At 52.2% G+C, this 15,884-nt stretch overlaps 1 protein-coding gene across 1 annotated transcript in view; it reads left to right on the top strand.

Annotated features, from left to right (window-relative positions):
- Positions 1–15,884, top strand: part of LOC127203988 (zinc finger protein 721-like) — a 1,570,727-nt gene that overhangs the window by 1,074,986 nt on the left and 479,857 nt on the right.

The following is a 15,884-nucleotide window of genomic DNA, read 5'->3' as shown; positions in this document are numbered from 1 at the left end:
ACCAGGCTGGCCTCGAACTCACAGCAATCGACCTGCCTCTGCCTCCTGAGTGCTGGGATTAAAGGCATGCACCACCACACCCTACCTTGTTTTTGTTGTTCAATACAGGGTTTCTCTGTGTAGCTCTGGCTGTCCTGGACTCACTTTGTAGACCAGGCTCAGATCAGCAGCCTCTGCTTCCCAAATGCTGGCATTAAAGGCATGTGTCACCATGCCTAGCTGCGGGATTTAGCTTTCTCCAGTCCCTCTAGTCTCCTTTCACAGTGCCGCCTTTTGCTGAAACGAGGTCTCTCATTGGCCTGGGATTTTGCTAAGTAGGCTAACGTGGACAGCTAAAAAGCTTCGGGGTGGGAAGTGGGGTGGTTAGGGAAATCCTCCTGTCTCTCCTACTAGCTTGCTGTCACCACAGGTACAGATCACCATACTGGGCTTTTTTCATGAGTTCTAAGAACGGAGCTCCTGTCCTTAAATTTGTGAAGCAAGTGCTTTTATGGAATGAGCCCTCTGAAGCATGCCTTTGCTTAAAAACAACTTTTGTTACATTTGTTTCCATGTACACACATGGCATATTTATGAAGATCAGAGCATGGATCTTGGGTAACAAGCTCAGGTCATCAGGCTTGGCTGCAAACCTCCTGAACTGCTGAGCCATCACACTGGCCCATTGTTATCTTTTTTGAGACAGAGTGTTGTTACTCTGTAGCCCAGGCTGGCCTGGAACTTACTATGTATCCTAGGCTAGCTTCAATTTAGTGGCAATCTTTTAGCCTAGGCAGCATGAGCATTGGAATTGCAAGTGTGCATTACCTCACACAGCTGGCTACAACCCCTTCCCCACCCCTTCCCCGCCCCTTTTTATCTATCTATCTATCTATTTATTTATTTAATTTATGTATACAGTGTTCTGCCTGCAGGCCAGAAGAGCACACTAGGTTGTGAGGCATCATGTGGTTACTGGGAATTGAACTCAGGACCTTTGGAAGGGCAGCCAGTGCTCTTAACCTCTGAGCCATCGCTCCAGCCCCCTGACTACAACTCTTGATTGGACAAAGCTCAACCTCTTGCTTTTAGCCATACCTCACCTGGGCAACTCTCTGATTTTCAGGAAGGGAGGAATTACTCACGTGTGTGTGTGTGTGTGTGTGTGTGTGTGTGTGTGTGTGTGTGTACATGTGTTTGCCATATGTGTTATGTGTTTAAGCTGGAGTGACAGGCCATGGGGAGCTAGTTCAGGGCCTTAGGGTAGGGAGTGGCTTTGCATTGTCAAGGCAGAAAGTACCACAGGTAGATGATACCCAGCCAACAGAAGTGAAAATACCAGACCCTCAGGTGAAAGGGAATCAGAAGGCCATATGAATAAGCTACCACACCCTGAGAGGTACTCAATGTAATAGAAGCATCCTGAGGAGGGGAGAGAGAAAGGAGGAAGCAGTTAAGAGTAGAGAGCCATGCGGGGGGGGGGGGGGTGGGAGGGCGGGCGGTTACGGGTGTGGGGTTGGGAGTGGGAGGATGGGAAGGGGTTATGGGGTGTGGGGAGTGGAGGGGGTGAGGGGTGCGGTGGCAGTGGACCCTTTAATCCAGCACTCTCGAGGTAGAGGCAGGCAGATCTCCGAGTTCAAGGCCAGCCTGGTCTACAGAGTGAGTACCAGGACAGCCAAGGCAACAAAAGGAAACCCTGTCTCAAAAAACCAAACCAAACCAACCAACAACCAACCAACCAACCAGCCAACCAACCAACCAAACAAACAGAAGAGTTGTGGGCTGGAGAGATGGCTCAGCGGTTAATAGCACTGACTAGTTTTCCAGATGACAACTTTTCCAGAGGATCCAGGTTCAATTCCCAGCACCCACAACTGTGCTCACAACTGTCTGTAACGTCAAGATCTGACACTTTCACACAGACATATGCCATAAAATAAAAATAAATTATTAAAAAAAAAAAAAAAAGAATTTGAGCCAAACCAACAAAAGACACCTTCCTAAATGTTAAAACCTTGAATTAAGGCTGGGAGATGGCCCAGCAGGCAAAGGTACTTACTTGCCTGGAAAGCTTGGAGTTCTGAGTTTGATCCCTAAAACTCACAGAGAGGTGGAAGGAGAGAACCCATTCCACAAAGCTGGCTTCTGCTTGTGGTATGTGCTATCCTCCCCCATACATATAAAATATATACATATACTACATTGTATTATATTTACATATTATTTATTATTATATGTGATATATATAAATTAAATATTTCTATATTTGTGTATTATAATATATTGCATATTGTATACAATATAATATATATATACATATATATTTAAAACTCTTAGACTTAAGGACTGAGACTATAGCTCAGCTGGACCACGCTTGCTTATCACACATGAATCCCTTGGTTTGATCCCCACCACCTCATGACCAGGTGTGAGGATACACATCTCTTATCCAAGCATTTGGGAGGTGGGTGTAGGAGGAGCATATGTTCGAGGTCATTCTTGGTTTCAACTGGAGTCTGAGGCTACCCTGGGCTACACTAGACCAGTTTTAAAAAACCAAAAATTCCACAGAAGTCTCTAGATGCTCACCCTCACCCTGTGCACAAGACCCCAATTACTGCCCCAGGTGTTCCAGACATATCAAATACTTCCCCTTATAGCTCAGAATTCTGCTTCCTTTTTTCTCTCATTTCTGTTCTCATTCTTCCCCTTTCATCTCCTTTTTTTTTTTGGTAGGCTGACTTCAAATGTGTCCTCCTCTTGTCTCCGCCAACTGGGTTAAAAATACCAAATATCCATCTTTCTGTCTGTCTGTCTATCTATCTATCTATCTATCTATCTATCTATCTATCATGTGAGTGAGTGTGTGAGTGTGTGTGAGTGTGTGTGAATTGTGTCTGGGAATTGTGTGTGTGTGTGTGAAGTCAGAGGACAACTTGTCGAAGTTGCTCTACCTTGTGGATCCTGGGGGATTGAACTCAGGATCTCGGGCTTGGAAGAGCCCTTATCTGGCCGGGCGTGGTGGCGCACGCCTTTAATCCCAGCACTCAGGAGGCAGAGGCAGGCAGATCGCTGTGAATTCGAGGCCAGCCTGGTCTGCTAGCTACACAGAGACCTTGTCTCCAAAAAAAAAAAAAAAAGTCCTTATCTGCGGAGCCATCTGCCCAGCCCTGCTCTGTTTTCATTACCCGCATTCTGCTGCTCTACCTATAGCCATGGAGATTCAGTGAAAACAATTCATGACTGTTTCCGTTAAGTTTCATTATAAAAATTGCCACACCCCCTCCTGCTGGGCAGTAGTGGCGCATGCCTTTAGTCCCAGCACTTGGGAGGCAGAGGTAGGTGGATCTGAGTTCAGGACAGCCAAGGCTCCACAAATTGCCTCTTTCTATTTGTTTTTTTTTTTCTGTTTTCTTTTTTTTTTTTTTTGTTTTTTTTTTTTTTGGGAGACAGAGTCTCTTTGGAACTACACTGGGTTCTAAAAGGGCTTTGCTATTTTGTTTTGGTTAGTTTTGTTTTCCAGGTGTGGTGTGTACAGCTTTAATCTAAGCACTTAGAGGGCAGATGCAGTGGATCTCTGTGGGCTGAAGGTGGCCAGCCTAGTCAATATAGCCAGCAGGACAGCCAGGGATATACCATGAGACCTAGTTTAAAACAAAACTGACAACTTTTTTTTATTGTTGCTGTTTCTTTGTTTTGTTTTATTTTGTGTTGCTTTTCTTTTTTCTTTGTTTTTTTGAGACAGGGTTTCTCTTGTAGTCCTGGCTGTCCTGGGCTTGCTTTGTAGACCAGGCTGGCCTCCAACTCACAGAAATCTGCTTGCCTCTGCCTCCCAAGTGCTGGGAATAAAGACGTGTGCCACCACACCTGGCTGCTTTTGTTTTGTTTTGAGACAGGATCTCACTATATAGCTCTGGCTATCCTGGGACTGACTATGGTGACCAGGCTAGACTCCAGTTCACGGAGATCCACCTACTTTTGCCTCCTTAGTGCTAGGATTAAAGGTGTGTACCACTTTGACTGGATGTTGCCGTTTGTTTTCTGAGACAGGTTCTCATGAAACCCAGGCTGGTTTCAGATTATCTCTCACTGTGTAGCTAAGGATGATGTTGAACTCGATTTTCTTGTCTCCACCCCTCCCCCCAAGTGCTGGAATGATAGCTGTACACCACCATGCCAGGAATATGTGTTGCTGGGCATAGAATCCAGGGTTCTTTGTATATCACAGAAGCACTCTGCCAACTGAGCTACATACCCAGCCCTAAAAAAAAATGCTCTTAATTCTGGTCCAGCAGACATCAGTCCAGTTACTCACTAGCCCTCCTGGAACTTTCAGGAAGCTGTTCCAGTTCTCATTTATTTTAATCTAGCTAGCACCTGTTAGTGGCTCTGTAAGTCTTGCTAAGTAGCCCAGGCTGGTTTGGAACGCATGATCCTTCTGCCTCTTTCTTTGGAGTACTGGCCCGCAACCCATAATACTTTATACTTCAGAGAGTCCTCAGAGACCAGGGTTATTGGTTTAATATCCTCTATGGGTAAGATCCCTTGTAAGGCGCATCCGCCCCCATGGAGTTTGTGAACTGGCCAACTAGAGTGACATCTTTTAGTTGCTGAACTGTCCGGAGTCTCTCGAATAGAACACTCTTAGCTTCTTCATTGTCGCTTTCTTTCATCCCTCTATTCTTCCTCTCTCCTCCCAAATGCGGGGTCTGCTGTGCATCCTCTAAGTCCAAGAGTTTGGGCGCCTGTGAGATGGCTCAGTGGCTAAAGACGCGTGCCACCAAGCCCGATCACCTGAGTTCTATCCCCAGGACTCACGGGTTGTAGGCGAGAACAGAGTGCTACAAGTTGTTCTTTGACTTCTACCAGTGTGCAGTGGCTGGTGCATGCGGACAGAGACACACGCATAATAAATAAGAAAAATGTAATAAAAAGTAACTCCCAGGCTTCGCATTCCCTAGCAACCTCCACCAACTTGCGTCATGCATGTAAGGGCTGTGAGAAAAGTCGAGGTTACAAAATAGGTGGCCTGGCCCAGACATTCCATGGCTATCTAGCCTTCGCCGTCGTCAAGTGCGAGAAAAGGGATCAGGGGACACAGAATGGCTGGATTGGTTGGTGGGTCAGAGGCACAATGATCCCGCCCTACTGTTGCCAAGGCTCAGCCTATCCCTGTCCAGGAGAGTGTTGGTCTCCAAGTGCTCGAGAAAGGGGTGTCGGAGCAGGTGCAAGAGCTTGAGACTGTGAGGGTCTTTCGGGGATTTCCCCCACTGAGCCTCTCTGGTTAAGTCCGTGGCTGTTGGGCACAGCCACTGTAATAGGTCTCCCCCGCCCCCCAGAGTGGTCACAGGGAGGCAGTACAGGCACCTCTCTAGGAGGCGCGCCTCCTCTTCTCTCTCAACCCCCTCGGCACGCTCCCGGCTCTGGACCAAGAGCGAGCGCGCGCATCCTGGGCTCTCCCCCGCCCGCAGCCGAGGGGCGGGGCCGTGGCCAAGCTCCCCAGGCACTGTCGTCTGCAGCCCCCTCCCCTTGCCTTCTTGCCTCTCCCCGCCACCGCTGCTCCTGCCCAGCCCTACCCCAGGCAACCCTGTGTGGTGCGGCTGGTGGTTTAGAGGTGGAGGTGAGCGCGCGCTGTGAGCAGGTGGAGCGGCCTGATCGCTGGCAGAGGGGACCAGGTTGGGGGAGGGGTCGGGGCCGGGCCGGGAAGCAGCTCTTTGTCTCCCAGAGCCCGTTCGCGGGCAAAGAGGCCACTCTTTTTTTTTTTCTCCCTGCAGGTGCCTGGGGAACCTGGGAGAGGACGCTGGCGAAGCCCTCTCGTCGTGCACTCTGGAGGCCCCTGAATCTGGAAGCCGGAGGCAGTTCCCTGTTGTTTGCAGGAGTGATCATTTGGATCTCCGTGAGGCAAGGGGTCGGGCATGGATGTTGTTCTTGTAAGAAGGCAGGGATGAGCGGTGGTGTGTGTGTGTGTGTGTGTGTGTGTGTGTGTGTGTGTGTGTGTGTGTGTGTGTGTGTAAGTGTAACAGGGCGTTTCAGCCTTGGGGGATGGAGGTGGCAGTGGGACTTGAGGACAACACTAAGCGGCTGGGTTGGTGAGCGGGTGGGGGTGGTTGGAAGGAAAGCAAATTGAGGCTCTTGAGGCTGAGGTTTAGGCACCCATGGGTGGCGATGCTTGGAGAAGCCCAGGGAGGCGACAGGATGGTTTACGGTGTGGTTCAGGACCTGGGATGCTGATCCTCTGTCTTCCTCATTAGGTGCGGTATGGATAAGAGGGATAGGATCAAGTCAGGGGCTGCCCCGCGGATGCCGGCTTCACGACCCTCTGGCCTTCTGAACCCTAGGCCTCCCTCTGGGTCGGCTCGACCTTCCCCCCCTGTAACCACTGCTGCCCTTCGAGTCTTGGAAGCAAACGGAGCTATGGGGCGAAGGCCCCTCGTGGAGCGAGCCGCAGGCGTCGGCAAAGGAGCTCTTCCACAGGCCAGCAAAGCGGCTTTTCCACAGGCCAGCAAAGCGGCTCTTCCACAGACCGCTGTTCAAGGGGCACCAGCACGGAGCGCTGGGGCAGGTCCTCGAAGCCCAGGTTCGAGCTTCATTTGTGACCCTCCGGCTTCGCTCTGCACACTTTCCCTCTTCCTTTTAGGATACATCTTTTTAAGAAGTAGTATTGATTTTGTCTTCTCCCTTGAAGCCTCCAGGCCCCCAGCTTCTGGGAAAGGAGAGAAGGCCCCTATGAAGACTTCTGGCCAGGGTTCTATTTCTAGCCCAGGGCGTGCCAGCAGTGGGATCACCAGGTAACAAGCTACTTCTTCTAACTCTTCAATTCCCCAAGCAAGGGTTATTTAATTTAGCAATCTGGATCCTTTAGATATTCCACATGGATGGGCTGAGAAGGTGGCTTGGTGTGATAAAATGTTTGCTGCACAAATATGAGGGCCTATGTTTGAAACTCCAGCACCCACGTGAAAGACAGTCTTAATGATGTAGCACTGTATCCTCAGCTCTGGGTAGGAAATGGGAAGTGGGAAGAAAAGAGGTGAGTTTCTGGTGTTTCTAGCATCAGGTTCAGTGAGAGATCCTGTCCCCCCCCCAAAAAAATAGCCAAGTGTGGTAGCACTGGCTGTTCATCCAAGCTCTCAGAAGCAAGCCAGAGGCATGTGGATCTCTGTGAGTTCGAGGCCAGCCTGGTCTACATAGTAATAACGAACAAAACAGAATATAAAATAAGGCAGATAAGTGGTCCCGTTAGATGCCAGTGTTTCTCTCTGGTCTCCACATATGCATGCATGGGACATGAGCACAATTATACAGACATACACAAAAATATTGCATACGACTTAACTCAGGAACACGTGCAGATAACGGGTGCAAACTGGGCAAAGGTCGTTATTGGTTGGGTAACAGAAAGGCAAGCAACTCCAGTTCACAGATGGGGAGATGTGAAACTGGGAATGCTAACAACTGGTCCTCCTGTGCCTAGACCAGGCCCTGTTGTCCAGAAGGGACCCCAACCCCTGACGAAGGACCCTGCGGTCAGAGCTAAAGCACCAGAGACGCCCAAAAGGAACACTCTGAGCTCTGGTATGCGAAGAGGTATGTAACCTGTTGCCAAGGAGGTTTCTATATGTCTTTGAGCCCTAAGGTACCCCTGTTCCGTTTGGACTTTCGTTTCGTTTCGACTTTTTGTTTGTTTGTTTTGTTTTGTTTCTTTTGAGACAGGGTTTCTCTGTGTAGCCTTGGGTGTCTTGGACTCACTTTGTAGACCAGGCTGGCCTCGAACTCGCAGCGATCCGCCCCCCTCTGCCTCTGTCTGCAGATTCTTTAGGGCCCACTTCAGGAGCCCCTTCTCCTGCCATCATCCGTCGGTCCAGGGCCCCAGCTGCAGAGGTGGGAATCCCACGACCAGTTCCCAGTGCCCGGCAGCGTCCCTTGACCACCGAGGCACCCAGGAAACCTGCGAGCTGTGCTGTAGAACCCAGTGCCACGCAGCTGAGCCCAGCCATCAGGAGGCGCTCTGCCGCCGGAGGCAGCCTGCAGAAGCCGGCCTCCCGTTCCCTGGCTTCCAGTGCTACCCCTCAGCTCTCCCCATCTCGCTCTGGGGTCTCGCCGCGGGTAACCCCCCGGGCTCCTGCGCATACCTCACAGCTCAAGCCGAAAGGGCAGCAAGCTCTGCACCCAACCCAGACCACAGTCCCCAAGAAGGACAGAGCCTCTGCACAGAGCCAGCTTTGCGCCTCATCTTCAGTCATGCCCCCTCCACCTGGTGCTTCCTCTGTCCTGGTCTCGGATGATCCCTTGCAGGTCACGCTCCCTCCCTCTCCACCCGCTACCCCTCCTCTACATGCGTCTCTTCAACTCCAGACACAGCCCTCTTCACAGGCAACGTCCGATTCACAGGCCGTAAATTGCCCACCATCACTTTCCCCACTTTCTCTGCAGAATCTCCCTTCTCCACCAGCCACGCCCCCTTTGCTAGCTCCACCCACAAGCCTAGGCTCTGAAGAAGCTCCTGACTCACCCCCACCACAGGCTGTAATCTCTCCATCGCTTCCACCTCTTAGACAGAGTAAGCCTTGCAACCAGGCTCCCTCAGCTTTGTCCCCTCGGGAGACTCTTTCGGTCACGCCTTTCTCACCTGCTCTTCCACCGCTAGCCACGCCTCCTCCACAAGTTCTTCCTTCTCTGCCAGTTTCTCCGCACAATCAGCCTACTTCCCTTGTCACACCCTCTCAGTCGCCACTCTCCTCTCTAACACCGCCGCCCCCTTTCCCGGCCAATTTTTCTGTGTCTCCTCCCCTTCCCCAGGCCACACCCTCTAATCCAACCACGCCCCCTTTGCAAGACCCTCCGGTTCAAGCAGTTTCTCCTCCAGTTTCTTCCTCTGCCTCCACCTCCTCACCTCGGCACGTCTCTCCCTCTTCTGTGGTCACGCCTCCTCTGACTTTACAGGTCTCTTTGTTGACCTCGCCACCCGCACTGGCCTCATCGCCCCAGCAGGCCACACCTCCTCCTTTGGCCTTGATCCCTTTATCTGCCCCACTCTCTGTGGGCTCACCGCCTCTGCAGGCCTCGCCTTCCTCCTTTCCTACACCCCCTAAGCAGGCACACTCTCTCCCCTCGCCTCCTTTGCCGGCACCTTCTCTTGCTCCACACCCTTTGCCTCTTTCCTTGCCCCCTGCCTCACCCCCTCTGCCCGCTCTCCTCTCTCCGCCGGCCTCACCTCCTCCGGAGGGCCCTCTTTCTCCCTCACCTTCGTCTCCCTTGGCAGCTCCTCCTCCAGAGGCCCCGCCTTCACCAGACTCACCCACTCCACCCCTGACCACGGCCCCTCCGCAGGACCCTCCTTCCCTGGCCCTGCCCGCTCTGCCAGTTTCTTCTGCATGCCCCCAGGAAACAGCCACAGGTCCTGCACCGATCCCCGCCTTGGCTTTGCCTCCTTCTCTGACCTCCCCCGCTCCGCAGACCCCACCTTCTGTGGCCTTGCCCCCTCTGCAGGCTCCCACCTCCCCACTGGCCACGGCCGCACCTCCCCTACAGATTCCGCTCTTGGCTTTGCCTACTCTACAGACCCCGCCTTCTCCTCCGACCACGCCCCCTCCGCTGGCCCCTTCTGGCCTGACCTCGCCCCTTGTTCAACCTCCTTCTCCTCCCGCCTCACCCCCACTGCAAGCCCCTCGTCGACCCCCGACCCCGGGTCCCGATGTGCCGATCTCAGGTCCACGGCTGACCCTGGCGCTGGCCCCTGCCCCGCCGCCGCCACCCTCGCGAAGTCCATCCAGCACGCTGAGCGGCCCGGACCTGGCAGGCCACAGCAGCAGCGCCACGAGCACACCGGAGGAGCTCCGCGGCTACGACAGCGGGCCCGATGGCTGCGCAACAGTCTCCCCGGCCGCGGACGCGGAGCTAGCCGCCTGCCATCCGGCCTCCTGGAGTCGGGGTTCTGCCCTGGCGGTGCGCGGTGCTCCAGGTAACGATGCGGGAACAGGGATTCCAGGCTCGGGGGTGGAGCTTCCCAAGGAGTTGTCAAGTCCCGCATCTGGTCTCCGCCCCCACCCCTCTGTCTTCCATTTTATTTATTGTGTGTATGTGCATGCGCTGCAAAGTGAGAGGACAACCTGTGGTGTAAATTCTCGTTCCACCTTGTGAGTTATGGGGGTGGAACTCAGGTGGTCAAGCAGGGGTGCAAGCATGTTTTACTCATTTCTCAATCTGTGTCTCTGCCTCTGTCTGTTTCTCTCTTCTCTCTCTCTCTCTCTCTCTCTCTCTCTCTCTCTCTCTCTCTCTCTCAATCTCTCTCTCTCAATCTCTCTCTCTCTCTCTCGTTTTCGAGACAGGGTTCCTCTGTGTAACATCTCTCTCTAGCTGTCCCGGACTCACTTTGTAGACCAGGCTGGCCTCCAACTTACCGGGATCTGCCTGCCTCTGCCTCCTGAGTGCTGGGATTAAAGACAGCTTCTCAATCTTTTTTTTTTTTTAAACGATTTTTAAATTTATATGTATGTGTGTGTGAAAGTATGCTACATGTGTGTGAGTCCTCTGAGTTACAGGTGGCTGAAATAGGTGTTGAGAATTGAACTCAGGGCCTTGCAAGAGCTGTACTTATTCTTTACCTCCGAGTCATCTTTCCAGCCCCGCCTCTTGAAAATCACGTTTATTTATTTATTTTGTATGTGTTTGTATCTCTTTGTGGGCATGCACTCCTTGGGTGCACTTGTGGAAGTCATCCAATTTAGAGAATTCAGCTCTCTCCTTATCTGTGGGTTAAACTCAGGTCTTGAGGCTTAATTGCAAGTGTCATAATTATTTCCTGAACCATATTTCCAGCACTAATTATTTTTAATTGTTATTTTATTCTACGTGTATTAGTGCTTTGCCTGCATGTATGTTTGTTTGTGTATCATGTAGGTAGTGCCATAGAAGTTAGCAGAGTTGGTCAGAACACCTGGAATGGATTTATATAGACCGTTGAGAGCAGCCACGAGGGTGGAGGAGAATCAAACCTAGGTCTTCTGAAAGAGCATCTAGTATTTTTAACCACTGAGCCATCTCTCTCCGCACCCTGCTGGTCCCTAATTTGCTTTCAGTTTTTTTCCACCCACATCCTGAGTTTTATTCACTTGCTTGTTTGAATGTTGTGCGTGGTCGGGGGTGGGCGTGGGGTGGGTGAAGTTCCCTCTTTCGCTATGTAGGTTCAAGAGATCAAACGCCATTTGTCAGGCTTATTTGCAAGCGCTCTTTCCCGCTGAGCAATCTTGCTGGTCCCCACTTTTGATCTTATAGGAGTTTCCCTGCCATGGCCTCCTGCTGCCGGCCCGGGCTCCTCTGACGGCCTGTGCACCATCTACGAGGCTGAAGGACCCGAGTCGGTGGCCCCCACCCCTGGATCTCTGGATGTAGAGCCAGAGCCGAGTCCGAACTCTGACGGTGGGAAGGCGACTGCTGCAGCCTGCGCGGGAACATCCTCGAGAAGCCCAAAGTCCGCTCGCCTAGGCGAGCTGCCGCTGGGGGCGCTGCAGGCGAGCGTCGTGCAGCACTTGCTGAGCCGGACGCTGCTGCTGGCGGCGACAGAAGGTGCAGCTGCAGGCAATGAAGGTGGTTCAGGGGGCACTGGGGGTGGTGGCGTCTCGGGCGGATCCCGGGCTCCGCTCAGCGATGCTGAATTGGGCCGCTGGGCCGAATTGCTGTCTCCCCTGGACGAATCACGTGCCAGTATCACTTCGGTCACCAGCTTCTCCCCAGATGATGTGGCTTCCCCACAGGGTGATTGGACTGTAGTGGAAGTGGAGACTTTTCATTGAGCCAGATCCCAGCCCCTACTATACACACATACCGCTGTAGAAGCCACTCTTCCGGTTACACATCTTTTGTCTTAGTCTCCGCTCCTACTTCTGGTGACACCTAGACGGGTTTGTGTTTATCTCTAGAGCTGTGTCTTTAGGCCCAGGCTGTGCCCCTCTCTTTCCTTGGCTTAAGCACCCACACCTATGCCTAGGCCTTCCATTTGTGCTTCTCCTCTTTGGCTAAGCCACGCCCTATGTTCAGTGGACAATGTACATAGTTCACATGCTGAATAACTGGGAATGCTGGCCCCTGTGCACCCTGCCACCTTGGGAGCTGGGAGAGGGCCACACAGGTAAGTCCAAGCGGTGGGCTACACCCACACTCGTGGTTATGCCTGAGCAAGTTGGAGTTCTGGCTGAACGGTGTGACTTTTCTACAGAAGAGGGGCTGGCAAGACTGCCTACAGCGGTCTTGTGCTTTTTCCGATTTCACTTCCAATGAAAACGTTAGGTTCAGAAAGGCCTGGGTCAGTGAGCTGGGAAGCCACCAAAGCTCTTTTTACCCTGGATGTAGGGTAATTTGCTTTTCTGGGTACCCCTTGCTACAGCCCCTTTGCCTTGTATCCCTTCTCTTTTGTGCTTGACAATTGAGCCTGGAGGATGAACTTGAGTAGAGAGGAACGGCAGAGACCTTGACGTTATCTGTTACTTTTCCATGATGGGTAGTGTCCGGTTGACACGTGTAGAAATCACCCAAAGGACAGGCCTCTTGGCAAGCCTGTGGGGGATTAAGTTGCTTGGGCTGAGGTGGAAACACCCACCTCTTTATTGTGGGTGGCACCATTCCCTGAATGGGACCCTGGACAGTGTAAGCAGAGAGCTGGGCTGCAACGTGTCCGTTGCTCTTTTTTTTCCTGGCTGGAGGCTAAGTGACCAACGACTTCCAGTTCCTGTTGCCTTGACGTCCTCACAGTGATAGACCGTCCGCTGCATTGTGAGCCAGAATAAACCCTTTCTCCCTGTCACTGCTTTTGTCAAGGTATTTTATTACAAGTAAAGGAAAATAAACTGAGACAGTGTCCCGCTCCTTTCATCAAGAAAGCTATGGTGTTAAGGCAGTAGCTTGCTCAGGCTTGCACATCCACAAATGTAGGGCCTCAGTGGACTGGCCTGACTGTAGCTTGCAGCAGGGCAGAAGAGCCAGGAGTTGACACCGTGCCACTCTATGTACTGTGCTCTCAGGGGGATCCTTGCCCTGTCTCTTACTCCAGATGCTATGAATTCTCAGTTGCCATCTTCATTTAAGTCCTCCAATCAGAACTGTTTTCCACCTCCTAGACTTCAACCTGTCCTTGGAGCCCCTAACCCCAGGCAAGGCTTTCTCTCTCCTTCTTTCCATATATGCCCTTATATGGCATTCCCCCTTGAAGGTTACTCCAGTCTGAGAGAGGCACTGCTACCTCCATTATTGGGGAAGGGGCACATGCTCTGGACTCTGAGGTTTGTGATAAAGTAGACATTTCTTTAGCTGAGCCCTGGAGGGAACCCCAGGTATCCTTGTTCCCAAACTCCAAGACAAATCGAAGAGGAAAAAAAAAAAAAGCTGATTTTTCCCGCCCCCAGAGACAGGGGTTCTCTGTGTAGCCTGCCTGTCCTGGAACTCACTCTGTAGACTAGGCTGGCCTTGAACAGAGATTTGCCTGCCTCTGCCTCCCTGAGTGCTGGGATTATAAGTGTGTGCCACTGCACTCCTCCTCCTCCTCTTCCTCCTCCTCCTCCTCCTCCTCCTCCTCCTCCTCCTCCTCCTCTTCTTCTTCTTCTTCTTCTTCTTCTTCTTCTTCTTCTTCTTCTTCTTCTTCTTCTTCTTCTTCTTCACAGAGTTTCTCTATGTAGCTCTGGCTGTCTTAGAACTCACTCTGCAGACAAGACTGGCCTAGAACTCAGAAATCCACCTGCCTCTGCCTCCCAAGTGCTGGGATTAAAGGCATCACTATATCTGGCAAAAAGCTGACTGTTGACACTGGGCAGCTAGACCCTCAAGGCCAAGTTCTGTGAAGACTTCTCCTTTACAGCCAGCTTGGGGATACAGGGAGCCAGCTTGGGGATACGAGTGTGTGGATGATTAATGACCCCATGGGAGCAGTGGTCACAATGACAGCATCAGTGTTAGATCTGTGTGATAGGAATGGGAGCATTTGCAGGGGACTTAGCTATTCTGACATGGAATCAGTGTTGTACCAGGTGCTCCGTGCCACTGGGCAGTAAACAGCTGTCTTAGTGCTCTTGGCTAAACTCTCCCCTGGCCTGCTAAACTGTAGCTAACCCTGGGCGCTCTTCTCCCAGACGATCCTCTCCTTACTGTCCTCATCACTTGACTTAGGTATTTGATGCACTGGCCTGGTTACTGATCCCTGCCACCACTGCCCATCCAACAGGCTATTTACTCAGACTTCTCCATGAGCATCACACTGCCCTCAGTTTAAAGCCCAAACTCTGATCCCAACTGGAGCAGTCACACTCAATACCTTCCTGGTCTCACCAGACCCCCACGGCCGCTGGCCCGTTCCTTCTTCCTGGACATTCTGGCTCCTCCCCAGATGCTGGCCCCTCCCCTATGTACGCATTAGTCCCTGCAGCACCGGGCCTTTGTGCTTTTGTCCTTGCGGAAATGTCTCACACTGCCTACCCCATGAAGCCTTTTTTGATTTTTCAGCCCTGGTGTTGTTAACATAGTGCTCAGGTTGGCCACTGGCACTCCAGCCCCAAACGACCCACTCCCACAACAGCAGAGACAGAGGCAGGTGCAGGCCACCACACCCCAGTGGTTTCCTAGAGTCTCTGTTAAATGGATGCCACTGGGCCCAGCTCTTCCTGATGCTGGCATTTGGGGTCAGGCCAGGCTCAGACCCTCTCTCCATCTCTGTGCCTTTCTCATACCAACTTGCCACCTCATTCTTCTTTGAACTTCCAGAACACAAGAATGGGAGTTCAGCACCTTCTTGCCATGATTTCTCCCAGCCCTATGGCTTGTTCCACACAGCATCCCATGTGACTGTGTAAATACTTTATTTTCCATCTTTCCTGCCTGGGAGACATGGAGTGTGAACAGGCAGTGTGCAAAATGGTGGTGGGCAGTGTGGAGGGGCACATGAGGAGCACATAAGAAGTCCTCCTCAGGGGTACCCTGCCCCGGCCCCCAGGCTTTTTTTTTTTTTTTTTTTTTTTAACACTTGAAGAGTGGGCCACCAGGAATGGACACTGAGCTGGGGACCTCACTCAGGAAGCACCCAGGGATTGCTTGGGACGCCACTCTACCAGAGGCTCTAGGAGCACTGAGAGGGGGGTCAGCCCCCGGGGGTCCCAAGATGCAGGGGGTAAGGGATATAGGAGGCTGGGGAGCACTGATGGACTTTGGCACCATTCTTAACTCTGACTGGGCAGAGACCACGGGAACACTTCAAGGAGATAAAGGGAAGTAGCTCTGATTGGGAAACTGGCCAGAAGTGGGGCTGGAGACACAGGGATAGGTGGCTCGAGGCTGAGAACTCCCAAGGAGGGGATTCTCTTCCACAGCCAGCCAACATGGGTGATATTAGTATTCCCCAAGCAAGATGGGTGCTCTAGGTGAAAGATCTCTTCTTTGCAGCTATGGTAGCTCCAGAGAGTGGGGAGACACTTCCCAGGCCTATGCTGGTTCCTACTGACCACTCACACCCCAGGTGGCCCTGCACACAGGATTGGGGGGGACTTTGGTTTCTGCTGCAGAGGCCATGATGCCTGCACCAGGTAGAAAAGCCCAGCCTGGCCATCTGTCCCCGGTGGCAAGGGGCTGGCTAGTCAAAATCACTGTGTCCAGAGAGCCTGTCCTGGGGTGCTAATATCCAGTTCAAGTTGCCCCACCTTCCTTAGACCTCTTGCAGCTCCTGGGCCCTACCCAGCAGGGCCACCTTTGTCCCAAGGGCAAGCTGACTGGGAGGAGAAAGCTTCCTGCTTATCAAGTCCTGGGACCTCTGCACTTTTGGACCTTGTCCATGATAGGAGAGTGACACCATCCAGGTAACTGGCCCAGGTAACCCTTGAACTCAGGAAGGCCTGGACGGTATGGTCTTGAACGGGTAAACACTGCTATGT

This window comes from Acomys russatus, chromosome 19 (genome assembly GCF_903995435.1).
Source record: "Acomys russatus chromosome 19, mAcoRus1.1, whole genome shotgun sequence".
NCBI lineage: Eukaryota > Metazoa > Chordata > Mammalia > Rodentia > Muridae > Acomys > Acomys russatus.
This window is presented reverse-complemented; position numbering and strand designations above follow the sequence as displayed.